The sequence below is a fragment of the Camellia sinensis genome, chromosome 12 (genome assembly GCF_055761805.1).
Source record: "Camellia sinensis isolate YWXY chromosome 12, ASM5576180v1, whole genome shotgun sequence".
In the NCBI taxonomy this organism is placed as follows: domain Eukaryota; kingdom Viridiplantae; phylum Streptophyta; class Magnoliopsida; order Ericales; family Theaceae; genus Camellia; species Camellia sinensis.
The window spans coordinates 156,069,255-156,081,726 of record NC_138972.1 but is presented as its reverse complement, the minus strand read 5'-3'; positions in this window follow the sequence as shown (position 1 = coordinate 156,081,726).

Below are 12,472 nucleotides of genomic sequence, written 5' to 3'. Positions count from 1 at the left end.
CGAGCATGATTCTGTGTCTTACGCTCGAGCGGGGCTTTCTACGCTCGAGCGTAGAGTCGATTATATCAGTCCGTGATTTCACTTTTTGGATCACTTTTTGACCTACCTTTTCTTTCTTAACCTTTAAAAACCGCCATTTGAGAGTTTCTCTCTCTACTCTTACCTTCTCTCCAAGATTTGATCTATTCCTTGTGGTCTTCTACCCTAGTTCTTTTGGAAGAAAGGTAGAGCTTCGCGAGATCTTTCTTTTAATCCGAAAAAGAGAGGATTCGGAGCACTTTGGATTTTGGGTCACCATCTCCATCTTCTCTATTTCAGTTGTGATCTTCAAGGTAGGGATTTCCTACTCTATTTTATAAGCTTTGTTCTAAGTTTTGGTATTTCAAGATGTTGGGGTTACTTAGATAATTTTGGGAAAAACCCTAGTCGTATTAATTAATTAATTTGTAAAATTAATTTAAGGGAATTGGGGAATTTGGTTAAATTCATGAAATTGATGAATTCGTTGATTAAATGGTGTAGTTGGATGATTTAAATCACTCACCTATTGAATTGTTGATATATTTATTTCCAGTCTAGAAATAACTGTTTTGGGCTATCGGTGGAGAATAGTCGTGATTGTTGTAGACATTGCATGTGGATTAGGAATAACTGAAACTAATCACATTGGTTAAGTCATTAATTTTGACTATTGCATTGATACAGAAAATACGTGTATTGATTGAGCATTGCATTTGCATATTGTTTGGGAGGAGATAGGGGATGTACTCCACGGTTTAGGGGAAGATAGGGGATGGACCTCTAAACCGGATTTTTGTTTGGGAGGAGATAGGGGATGGACTCCATTAGCACCATTTTTATGTGTGCTTATTATATTGAAGTGTTTTTACATGATTATTGATACAGCACTAAAATGTGTATCAAATGGGAAGTATGAAGTGTTTTGATATGAGCATGAGTCTCGTTTGTTTTGTTGATATTGGAAGTAATGTGAATATGATATACAATTCACTGTTGTAAGTTTGGCCAGGTTCTGAGCCATGTTGATAATAATGGAAAGTGAAATGTGTCTTAGACATTAGTGTCATGAGACTGTTTAATGATAAAATTGATTATCTTGGTTAACCATCTATTGAATGCTATAGCTTTATTCAATGCTTATATTTGGTTTAGTATTTTTCTACTGGGCTGTGGCTCACCCTTTATGGGAACATCATTTTCAGGTTCAGGTGATAAGCTACCTCCACGGACTTAGCCTGGAAGGATTTGATGTTTGGAATTTTGAAGACTTGTCTTTAGTTATATGTTTTATTTTGTTATTTTGAGATTTCATGTAAACATTCAAGCCTAGGGCTTAACTTGTAAATGAGTTAGTACTCATCCTTTTTGTGTCCAAGTGTTAGCTTGGAAAGATGTAAGCCCTTAGGGCATTTATTTTGATGTTGCAGGATGTTACATGTGATGTCTTTCAATAAGAATACTCTGATGAATAACTCAAATGATTCATTTTCTTTTATAAATGCATGTTAATGTTATGGTTATTATGGGTTTATTGTGAGGGCGTTACAACTCCTTTGGTGAAAGTCTTGTGGAAACATCACGGAGTGGAGGAAGCCACTTGGGAACGTGAGTCGGGAGTCCGTGAGAAATATCCGGACTTGTTTGTTGATATGTAATCTTGTATTTAAATTTTACTTTTTGTTGAACTTAAGAGCTTTTATATATGTCTTAAGTTGTGAAACATTGAAAATGTTTTGATTATTGGAAGTATGTTTGGAACTTGCCTCATATGGAAGTTGAATGTGACACTATATGTGTTGAATATATTGTTGAAATTGGAAAGATAGTGCATAATGTTAATGCATGTTGAAAATACATATGTTGTTTACATATTGTGATATGTCTCTTGTTAAAGGGATGGGATGACCGGTAATGGGTCGAATTGTTGAATGTTAAATTGTAACATTGTCTAAAATGAAGGAAAACTTGTTTTGAAAACTTGTGCTTAATTTCGGAGGCGAAATTCTTTAAGGGGGGGAGGTTATAGCGATCCCGGGTTTACCCTTGTTATACCGTGATCCGGACATGTGTCCGTGGATGTTGGTAGTTGTTTATTATTTTGTTTACATCCTTTTACTTCGTATTTGAGTTATAGGATGTGTTGGGCGGATTTGTTTCAGGTTGGTTGAGTTTAGAAACCAAAACTAGTTGCCCAGATTTTTGGCCTGTACGTTCGAGCGGAGGTGTTGGCGCTCGAGCGGAGATTACACCCATTCAGTATTTTCCTGTGCAGCGTTGTACGCTCGAGCGTTGTATTGGCCGCTCGAGCGTGGTTGTCTGAGTGCCGCTCGAGCGTAGGGTTGGGAGCTCGAGCGGAGGTCTGGTTCTGCAAAAGTGCTGGGCGAGTGCATTCTGCGCTCGAGCGGGAGGTTGGCCGCTCGAGCGGAAGTCTGTGAGTGGCCGCTCGAGCGGGGTGTTTTACGCTCGAGCGGAGACCTGGGTTAAAGTCCCGAAATTGTGACTTTTCGAATCACTTTTTCACTTTCTCTTTTCTCTCTTACTTTTCCAAAATCACCATTGTTGAGCCTCTCACTCTAGACTCTACCTTCTCTCTAGGTTTTGATCTAGTAGGAGTGATTTACTCACCTTTGGCCTTTACAAAAAAGTTGTTGATCGTCGAGGGCTTCATTTTAATCTGAAAATCTCGGGTTTTGGAGCACGTTGGGGTTTGTCGTCTTCTCCTTTGGGACTCCGAATTTGAGGTAGGGATATCCTACTCCTCTCTATGGGTTTTGTCTTTAAATTTTGGTATTTTGAGATGTTTGGCTTGGTTTGGTAATTTTGTGAAAGTTTGGGACTTTTGTGTAATTTTACAAAAGTTGGGGTTTTATTCATAATAAACCTAGATGCATGTTTGGCATGAAAAGAATGGAATGATTGTTGAATCATTGATGAAAATGGGACCTAAGGGTTGAAATGTTAATTATGGGAATTGCCCTAACTACATTGTTTAATTAATTGGGATAATTAATTGAGAAGAATGAAGAAATGAAATGTTGATTGAATATCCATTTGTGCATTTATTTTCTGTTTTAGAAATAACTGCTTTGGGCTATCGGTGGAGGATAGTCGTGATTGTTGTAGACAATGCATGATGATTAGGTAAACTGAAACTAATCAATGAAATGTGTCATGGAACTTGACGGTTGATAGAATACATTATTTGTATGTATTGGGTGATTGTATATAGAACCAATGTGTTTATATACGTTATGTGTAGAGGAGGAGATAGGGGATGTACTCCGCGGTTTAGGGGAAGATAGGGGATGTACCTCTAAACCGGATAGGTATTGGGAGGAGATAGGGGATGAACTCCGTAGACACAGCTCATATGCTTGTCTAGAGAAGTGAAGATAGAGCTCATATGCTTATCTTTGTGAAGTGTGGATACAGCTTGTATGCTTATCTGTGGATATTGTTGATATACATATCTGTTGTAGAATGTGGATACAGCTTATATGCTTATCTGAGGATATTGTTGTTATACATATCTGTTGAGAATGTGGATATAGTTTTTATGCTTATCTGAATGTGAGATATAGTTTTTATACATATCTGTGGAAATGATGATAGAGCTAGTATGCTTATCTGTTGTTAAAGGGAAAATGAAAAGTAATTGAGACTTGTAAGTCGTTGACATAAATATGTTATTTATGTGATTGTATCAGTGTTGACCAACTATCAATTGCTAATGTTTTAGTCATTGTCCATGGTTGGTTTAGTGCATTTCTACTGGGCTGTGGCTCACCCTATATGGGAATATCATTTTCAGGTGCAGGAAGCATGCCACCTCCAAGGACATAGCTTGGGAGGCTAGAGGCGGACATAGTGTAGTTGTTTTACTTTTGATGTATTACATGTAACTTCAAGCCAAGGGCTTAATGTGTAAACGAGTAGTACTCTTTTGTTGAAACCAAGTGTTAACTTGGAAAGCTGTAAGCCCGTAGGGCATTTTGTTTTGATGTTAACATGTAATACTTATGTAATGAAACTCAATGAAATAAAGGAATGTAGTTAGTTTAATGTTATTATTTTGAGGGCGTTACAATACGGTCCTTGTTAAATCGGGCTACGGGCCTGAGTAACACAAGTCTCTTGTGCTGGAGGACTCTAAACTTTCGCAGTACTAAGTATAAAAGGATACGGTCCTTGTTAAATCGGGCTACGGGCCTAAGTAACACAAGTCTCTTGTGCTGGAGGACTCTAAACTTTCGCAGTACTAAGCATAAAAGGATACGGTCCTTGTTAAATCGGGCTACGGGCCTAAGTAACACAAGTCCCTTGTGCTGGAGGACTATAAACTTTCACAGTACCTTTGACCAAACGATTACAGATCGTACAGCCTTATAATACTTGAATGATGAATACGGTTCATCCCTTGCTTCGCCGATGTTATGATACTTGAATGATGAATACGGTTCATCCCTTGCTTCGCCGATGTTATGATACTTGAATGATGAATACGGTTCATCCCTTGCTTCGCCGATGTTATGACACTTGAATGATGAATACGGTTCATCCCTTGCTTCGCCGATGTTATGATTCTGGACTGATGAATACGGTTCATCCCTTGTTTTGCCTATGTCAGTAAACATCTTTGGATATTTGTAATATTTGATTGATGAATACGGTTCATCCCTCGTCTTGCTAAAGTTTGATGTGTTCTGTTTTAAAGGACCTCGGCTATATTCATGCAAAACCTTTATTATTAGTACCATTCACTGAGTATTTGTACTCACCCCTCTATATATATGTAGGTGATGAGCAGGACGGCGGGGACGCCTAGATCGTTTTGGATGCTTTGTTTTGGATTCGTACTTATGTGGGCTTTGCTTTTGTATTTACGTCGGCGATGCCCTGCTTTGCACGTCGGCAAATCTTGAAAATCATGCTTCTTGACTTGTATTAGCTGTATTTTGTATATGTCGGATCGAGAAGCCTTTTGATCAAGATGTAACATGTATTTTACCTTATTGTATTCAAGTTGTAAAGTTAATTGAAATGTTTGGTATTGCTTGATCTACGCACAGCTCTTATGGACCACTTGTATTTGATTTATCGCTTCCGCATTTGTGAGCCCCCTATATCCATACTCTGATTGTGTTAAGTTTTGAAAAGTTGGCCTTCGGTAATTACGGATTACTGGCCATCACGGCACCAAACTACTAGGGGCGGTTTGGGGTCGTGACAGAATGGTATCAGAGCACAAGTTCCTCGGTATACGCTATTCACCCACTTTAAGTCCTAAAGAGCATAGGATTTCCCTTAGAAAGATGTTAGGGTTGCATCATGGTGTTTGCTATTCGAACAAGGTGTGCATTGTTTGATATACTTATTTGCTACTTGCCTATGTGGTTATTTGATTAATTGTTCTAGAGTCATACCTTGCATACTCTTAGCATCATGAGGAGAGGTAGACCACCGCTCGGCCGGGATCAGCCCGAAGACAGAATGGACAGATTGGAAAGATTAGTTGAAGGTTTGGCCCGCGAGTTGAGGCAAACCAGGCAGCAGTTCGCTAGTGCTACGTCGACTCAGGCCGAACAGACCAACGGCCGAAATGTAGCTCCACCTCCGCCAGTGCCGCAAGTTCCCCCGCAACCTGCCTTATATGGGGATGGCACGATAGCTTTGATCAGGGAGTTCAAGAAGATGAGACCACCGAGGTTCTCTGGGGGTATAGAGCCGATGAAGGCTGAAGCATGGGTTTTGGAAATGGAGAAGTTATTCGAGATCTTCCCTAGCACCGACGCTCAGAAAGTGATGTTGGCAGCATTCACATTAGATGATGACGCCCGCAGGTGGTGGATGATGGTTAGAGGGAGCAATCCAGATTTGACCTGGACCCGATTCTTAGAGTTGTTCTACAAGAAGCATTTTCCCCTAAGTGTTCGAAACCGTAAGGCTACCGAATTTCATACTCTGACGCAAGGCAACAGAAGAGTGGCCGAATATGACCGCGCTTTTACTGAATCGGTAAGGTTTGTACCTCACATGACCAACGATGAATATATGAAGGCCAGGAAGTTCGAGTGTGGGCTTCGTGGGCCGATTCAAGACCGGGTCAACTTGCTCGATATGCCGACTTATGCCGAAGTATTGGACAAAGCCATTCAGGCCGAAGCTAATTTGAACCGATACCAGAGCCCGGGAGAAAACCAGCGAAAGAGGCAGAACTAGGACAATCGCCGAGGACAGCTGGGCACCAAGAAGAGAACGAACATGGGCAGTACTAGTAACCTAAGGCAGGAAGGGAGTGCTAAACCGATGTGTTCGGATTGTGGGAAACAACATTTCGGGATCTGTCGACGAACGTCTGGAGCCTGTTATGAATGTGGCGAGATGGGCCATTATGTGAGAGATTGCCCCAAGACAAAGGTCGATAACAGCAAGAAAGGAGAGGATACCTCGGGTTCCGTTCAGAAGGGCAATGCTAGGAAGGGACAGATGAGACAGGGCAGAGTATTTGCGTTAGTGCCAGGAGACACTCAGAATGCTGAGGCAGTGGTGTCAGGTATGTTACTAATTTGCTCCCAAGATGCCTATGTGTTGATTGACTCGGGTTCTACTCATTCGTTTATATCTACTAAGTTTGCCGAGAAAATTAATAGAGAACTAGAGCCCCTTGATTATGTGTTGTCTGTATCTACTCCATTTGGGAGATCTATGTTTGTTGCATCCATTTACAGAGCATGTGTTGTTGTAATTGAGAATGTTGAATTGCTAGTAGATCTAATGCCTCTAGACATAGCTCATTTTGATATTATACTGGGAATGGACTGGTTAGTTGCAAACGATGCATCTATTAATTGTGTTTCGAAAAGTGTCACACTGAGACCCCCAAACCTAGCCAAGGTTATTTTCCAGGGTAAAGGGGTAGTGCCCCCACCGTACTTGATTTCGTCCATTAAGGCCTGTAAGTTAATTCAGAAGGGGTGTCGAGGTTTCTTGTGTAGTATACTGAGTGATCAGAATGGAAATGTTAACTTAGCCGACATCCCGATTGTTAATGATTTTCCCGACGTCTTTCCAGACGAATTGCCTGGCCACTTGACCGATAGAGAAATAGAGTTTACTGTCGATATTATATCGGGAACGCAGCCAATCTCCAAACCACCTTATAGGATGGCCCCCGCTGAACTTAGAGAATTGAAACTGCAATTGCAAGAGTTGTTAGACAAGGGATTTATTAGGCCGAGCACTTCACCATGGGGAGCACCTGTTTTATTTGTTAAGAAGAAGGATGGCACACTCCGTCTTTGTATTGACTATAGAGAACTCAATAAAGTCACCATTAAGAACAAGTACCCATTACCTAGAATTGATGATTTGCTTGATCAGTTACAAGGAGCACGAGTCTTTTCTAAGATCGACCTTCGGTCTGGTTACCATCAGCTTAAAGTTAAAGCCGAGGATGTTGAGAAGACTGCCTTTCGAACAAGATATGGCCATTATGAGTTTTTAGTGATGCCTTTTGGAGTGACCAATGCCCCTGTTGCATTTATGGATTTAATGAACAGAATCTTCAAACCGTATTTAGATGAATTTGTAGTTGTGTTCATTGATGATATATTGATCTATTCCAAGAGTGATGTTGAACATGGAAACCATTTGAGACTTGCCTTACATATTTTGAGAGAACGGAAATTGTATGCGAAGTTTAACAAGTGTGAGTTTTGGCTTTCTACCATCTCATTTTTGGGTCATATGATTAATGAAAAGGGTATCTCAGTAGATCCTAGCAAAGTTGAAGCCGTAGTAAATTGGCCGAGGCCGACTAATGTGTCCGAGATTCGTAGTTTTCTGGGTTTGGCAGGTTATTACAGAAAGTTTGTGAAAGATTTCTCAAGGATTGCAATTCCATTGACGCAACTGACTAAGAAGGGAACACCATATGAATGGACTAAAGATCGGGAGTCAGCCTTCCAGGAACTGAAAACGAGGTTAATTACAGCACCAATACTTGTACTACCATCAGGTAACGACGAGTTTCATGTCTATAGTGATGCATCGCATAAGGGTTTGGGTTGTGTATTAATGCAAAAGGGTAAGGTTATAGCTTATGCATCTCGTCAGTTGAAACCTCATGAGAAAAACTATCCTACCCATGACTTAGAATTGGCGGCCGTGGTATTTGCTTTAAAGATTTGGCGTCACTATTTGTATGGAGCCACTTGTCAGGTTTTTACAGATCATAAGAGCTTAAAGTATCTATTCACTCAGAAGGAATTGAATTTGAGACAGAGACGGTGGCTTGAGTTGTTGAAAGACTACGATATGCAAATTCAATATCACCCCGGGAAAGCTAACAGTGTAGCAGACGCTTTGAGCTGGAAGTCAGATGGAAATTTGGCGTGTTTAACCGTGATGTCAGCGGAGCCGACTATTGTTGATGAGGTAAAGACAACGCAGATGGAGGATAAGTTCCTCAAGAAAATAGCCGAGGAAATTGGCACAAAGCCGAGACCAGGGTATACCATCGAAAACCAAGTACTCAAGTTTGAAGAAAGGTTATGTGTGACCGACATCCCAGAGTTAAAGAGGAAAATTTTGCAGGAAGCTCACGGTTCTAAGTTTGCCGTCCATCCAGGGAACACCAAAATGTATCAAGATGTGAAGCGGACCTTCTGGTGGCCAAGTATGAAAAGAGAGATAGCAGAATTCGTGTCCCAGTGTTTACATTGTCAACAAGTGAAAGCAGAACATCAAAGACCAGCAGGACTTCTTCAACCTTTGTCGATTCCCGAGTGGAAATGGGAGCACATCTCCATGGATTTTGTGATTGGGTTGCCGAAAACACCAAAGGGTATGGATTCAATTTGGGTTGTTGTTGATAGGTTAACTAAGTCAGCACACTTTCTACCTGTTAAGACTACCTTCAACGCCAGTCAACTTGCCTTGCTATATGTGAACGAGATTGTCAAACTTCATGGAGTGCCGATGTCAATTGTTTCAGACCGAGATCCTAAATTTGTTTCTAGATTCTGGCAAAGTTTACAGAGGGCTTTTGGAGCCGAGCTGAGATTTAGTACAGCCTTTCATCCCTAGACAGATGGGCAGACTGAGAGGACAATCCAGACGCTTGAAGATATGCTTAGACTTTGTGTATTGGACTTCCAAGGAAGTTGGGGAACGCATTTGCCCTTAGTGGAATTCGCTTACAACAACAGTTATCAGGCTAGCATTGGTATGGCGCCGTATGAAGCCTTGTATGGGAGAAAATGTAGGTCGCCGATATGTTGGACCGAAGTCGGAGACAGAACTCTGCTTGGTCCCGAATTGATTCAAGTGACAACGGAGAAGATTAAACTTATCCAACAGAGGATTAAAACTGCCCAGAGCCGACAAAAGAGCTACGCCGACCGGAGAAGGAATAAGATAGAGTTCGAAGTTGGGAATCATGTATTCCTGAAGGTCTCACCAATGAAAGGAGTTTCCAGATTTGGAAGGAACGGTAAGTTAGCACCTCGCTATATTGGGCCATTTGAAATTCTTGAGAGGATTAATTCCGTTGCCTACAGACTTGCTTTGCCGCCAGACTTGAGCCAAGTCCATAATGTGTTCCATGTTTCAATGTTGAGAAAATACATCCGAGATCCACTACATGTAATTGATCATTCCGAGATCACAGTTAATGAAGATTTGGGCTACGAGGAGAAGCCAATAAGGATTATTGACCGACAAGTGAGGCAATTGAGGAACAGATCGATACCGATGGTAAAGGTCGAATGGAAGGAGCATTATGGCACAGAAGCCACGTGGGAAAAGGAAGAGGATGTGAGAATCCGTTATCTAGAGTTGTCCATAGAGCAAGGTAATCTAAGTTTGGGGACCAAACTTCTTTAAGGGGGGTAGGATGTAACAACCCTCACCTTACTCTTGTCATGCTTGCATACATTCTTGCACGGTCTTGCTTTATTATGTTAATTGGAAGGAATTGTTGCCTTGTTTTGTTAGTATTACTTGCGTGATCTTGTCCCTTGTTCGGTGTGTGCGTAGCCGAGGTCATCTTGAGCTTAATCCGCCTTTGAACCTTGTACTTGGAACTATTTTGAGATCTTGTTCAACCCCATCTTCACCTCGGGCATTCATTGCCGAGATGTTTAGCACTTGAACCTTGTCCGCAGGCAGGTATGGCCTAGGCCGAGATGTGGCACACCCCGGCCAAGGTGTGGCACAGCTTAGTCAAGTGTCGCCCTCCCTAGCCGATGTTTTGTTATCCTGTTGCTGGATCCTCGATTTGAGCCGATGTCATCTTATTGCCGATGTGTCTTACCCGAGCTTGCTGCATACGCCTTGTCAGAGACTTGTCTTGTCTATCAGTCACCTTTTTGAGTTGAACCAACCCGATAACGCCACGTGTCCGAGCTGATTGTTAAGGCAGCCGGCAGACCTTGAAACAAATCATTTTTGGTCTCAAATCTTTGTTTTAGAGAGAGAAGCTCTAGAGAAGTTCTTGAGTGAGAGTAAGTCTCCCAAGCTTGATCTTCGTGGTTTAAACCGTTGGATCCGAGTTTTGAGGTTAGAATCTTGATCTCCTTTGGTTGTTCTTGCTGAATATTTAGCTGCATTGCATGATCGGATCTGTTTTGCATGTCATGCATCGTTTTAAAGTTGGTTTTGGAAAAAGAAAATGGTTCTCCATGTGTTCTTGAAGAAAGTCTCATTTTGATCGAAAAGTTTGGAATGAAAATCATGTTTTTGTGTTTATTCTTGCATAACTTTCTTGAATGGGTACCCAGGTCCATATTTTGAACTCTTGGCATGAAAACTCAGATTTTTGTAACAAGTTGTGAGCTTGCATCCATCTTTCAAATGATCATGTTCTTCATATTCTTCAAAGGAAAACCCAGGTTTTTCCTGACTTTGTTTAGCGGGACCTCGGCATAGTCCTGGACGGTACCCAGTGTGTTTTCATGAAACGGGAGCAGTGATTAAGCTTCCAGCTTGTTTTGCTTTGTCTTTAACTTGGATCTGGCAAGAATGCCGAGATCATTTGCATATATATAGAGCTTGCTTTGAGAATGTGACTTCCCATGTGATTGTAGGTCCTTGATATTTGCTTTGAGTCTACACCTGAAGAACTAGGTGAGTGGTATTATTGATAAAGCTATGTTATACTTGTTTTGATAAATCTTGCTTGCTTGTTTTGACAAAAGTATTTTGTTAGCATCAATAGATAGCTCTTGTTTGATGAGTCAAGTATACTCCTTGTTAAATCGGGCTACGGGCCTAAGTAACACAAGTCCCTTGTGCTGGAGGACTCTAAACTTTCGCAGTACTAAGTATAAAAGGATACGGTCCTTGTTAAATCGGGCTACGGGCCTAAGTAACACAAGTCCCTTGTGCTGGAGGACTCTAAACTTTCGCAGTACTAAGTATAAAAGGATACGGTCCTTGTTAAATCGGGCTACGGGCCTAAGTAACACAAGTCCCTTGTGCTGGAGGGCTCTAAACGTTCGCAGTACTAAGTATAAAAGGATACGGTCCTTGTTAAATCGGGCTACGGGCCTAAGTAACACAAGTCCCTTGTGCTGGAGGACTATAAACTTTCGCAGTACCTTTGACCAAATGATTACAGATCGTACAGCCTTATAATACTTGAATGATGAATACGGTTCATCCCTTGCTTCGCCGATGTTATGATACTTGAATGATGAATACGGTTCATCCCTTGCTTCGCCGATGTTATGATACTTGAATGATGAATACGGTTCATCCCTTGCTTCGCCGATGTTATGATACTTGAATGATGAATACGGTTCATCCCTTGCTTCGCCGATGTTATGATACTTGAATGATGAATACGGTTCATCCCTTGCTTTGCCGATGTTATGACACTTGAATGATGGATACGGTTCATCCCTTGCTTCGCCGATGTTATGATACTGGACTGATGAATACGGTTCATCCCTTGTTTTGCCTATGTCAGTAAACATCTTTGGATATTTGTAATATTTGATTGATGAATACGGTTCATCCCTCGTCTTGCTAAAGTTTGATGTGTTCTGTTTTAAAGGACCTCGGCTATATTCATGCAAAACCTTTATTATTAGTACCATTCACTAGGTATTTGTACTCACCCCTCTATATATATGTAGGTGATGATCAGGACGGCGGCGACGCCTAGATCGTTTTGGATGCTTTGTTTTGGATTCGTACTTATGTGGGCTTTGCTTTTGTATGTACGTCGGCGATGCCCTGCTTTGCACGTCGGCAAATCTTGAAAATCATGCTTCTTGACTTGTATTAGCTGTATTTTGTATATGTCGGATCGAGAAGCCTTTTGATCAAGATGGAACATGTATTTTACCTTATTGTATTCAAGTTGTAAAGTTAATTGAAATGTTTGGTATTGCTTGATCTACGCACAGCTCTTATGGACCACTTGTCTTTGATTTATCGCTTCCGC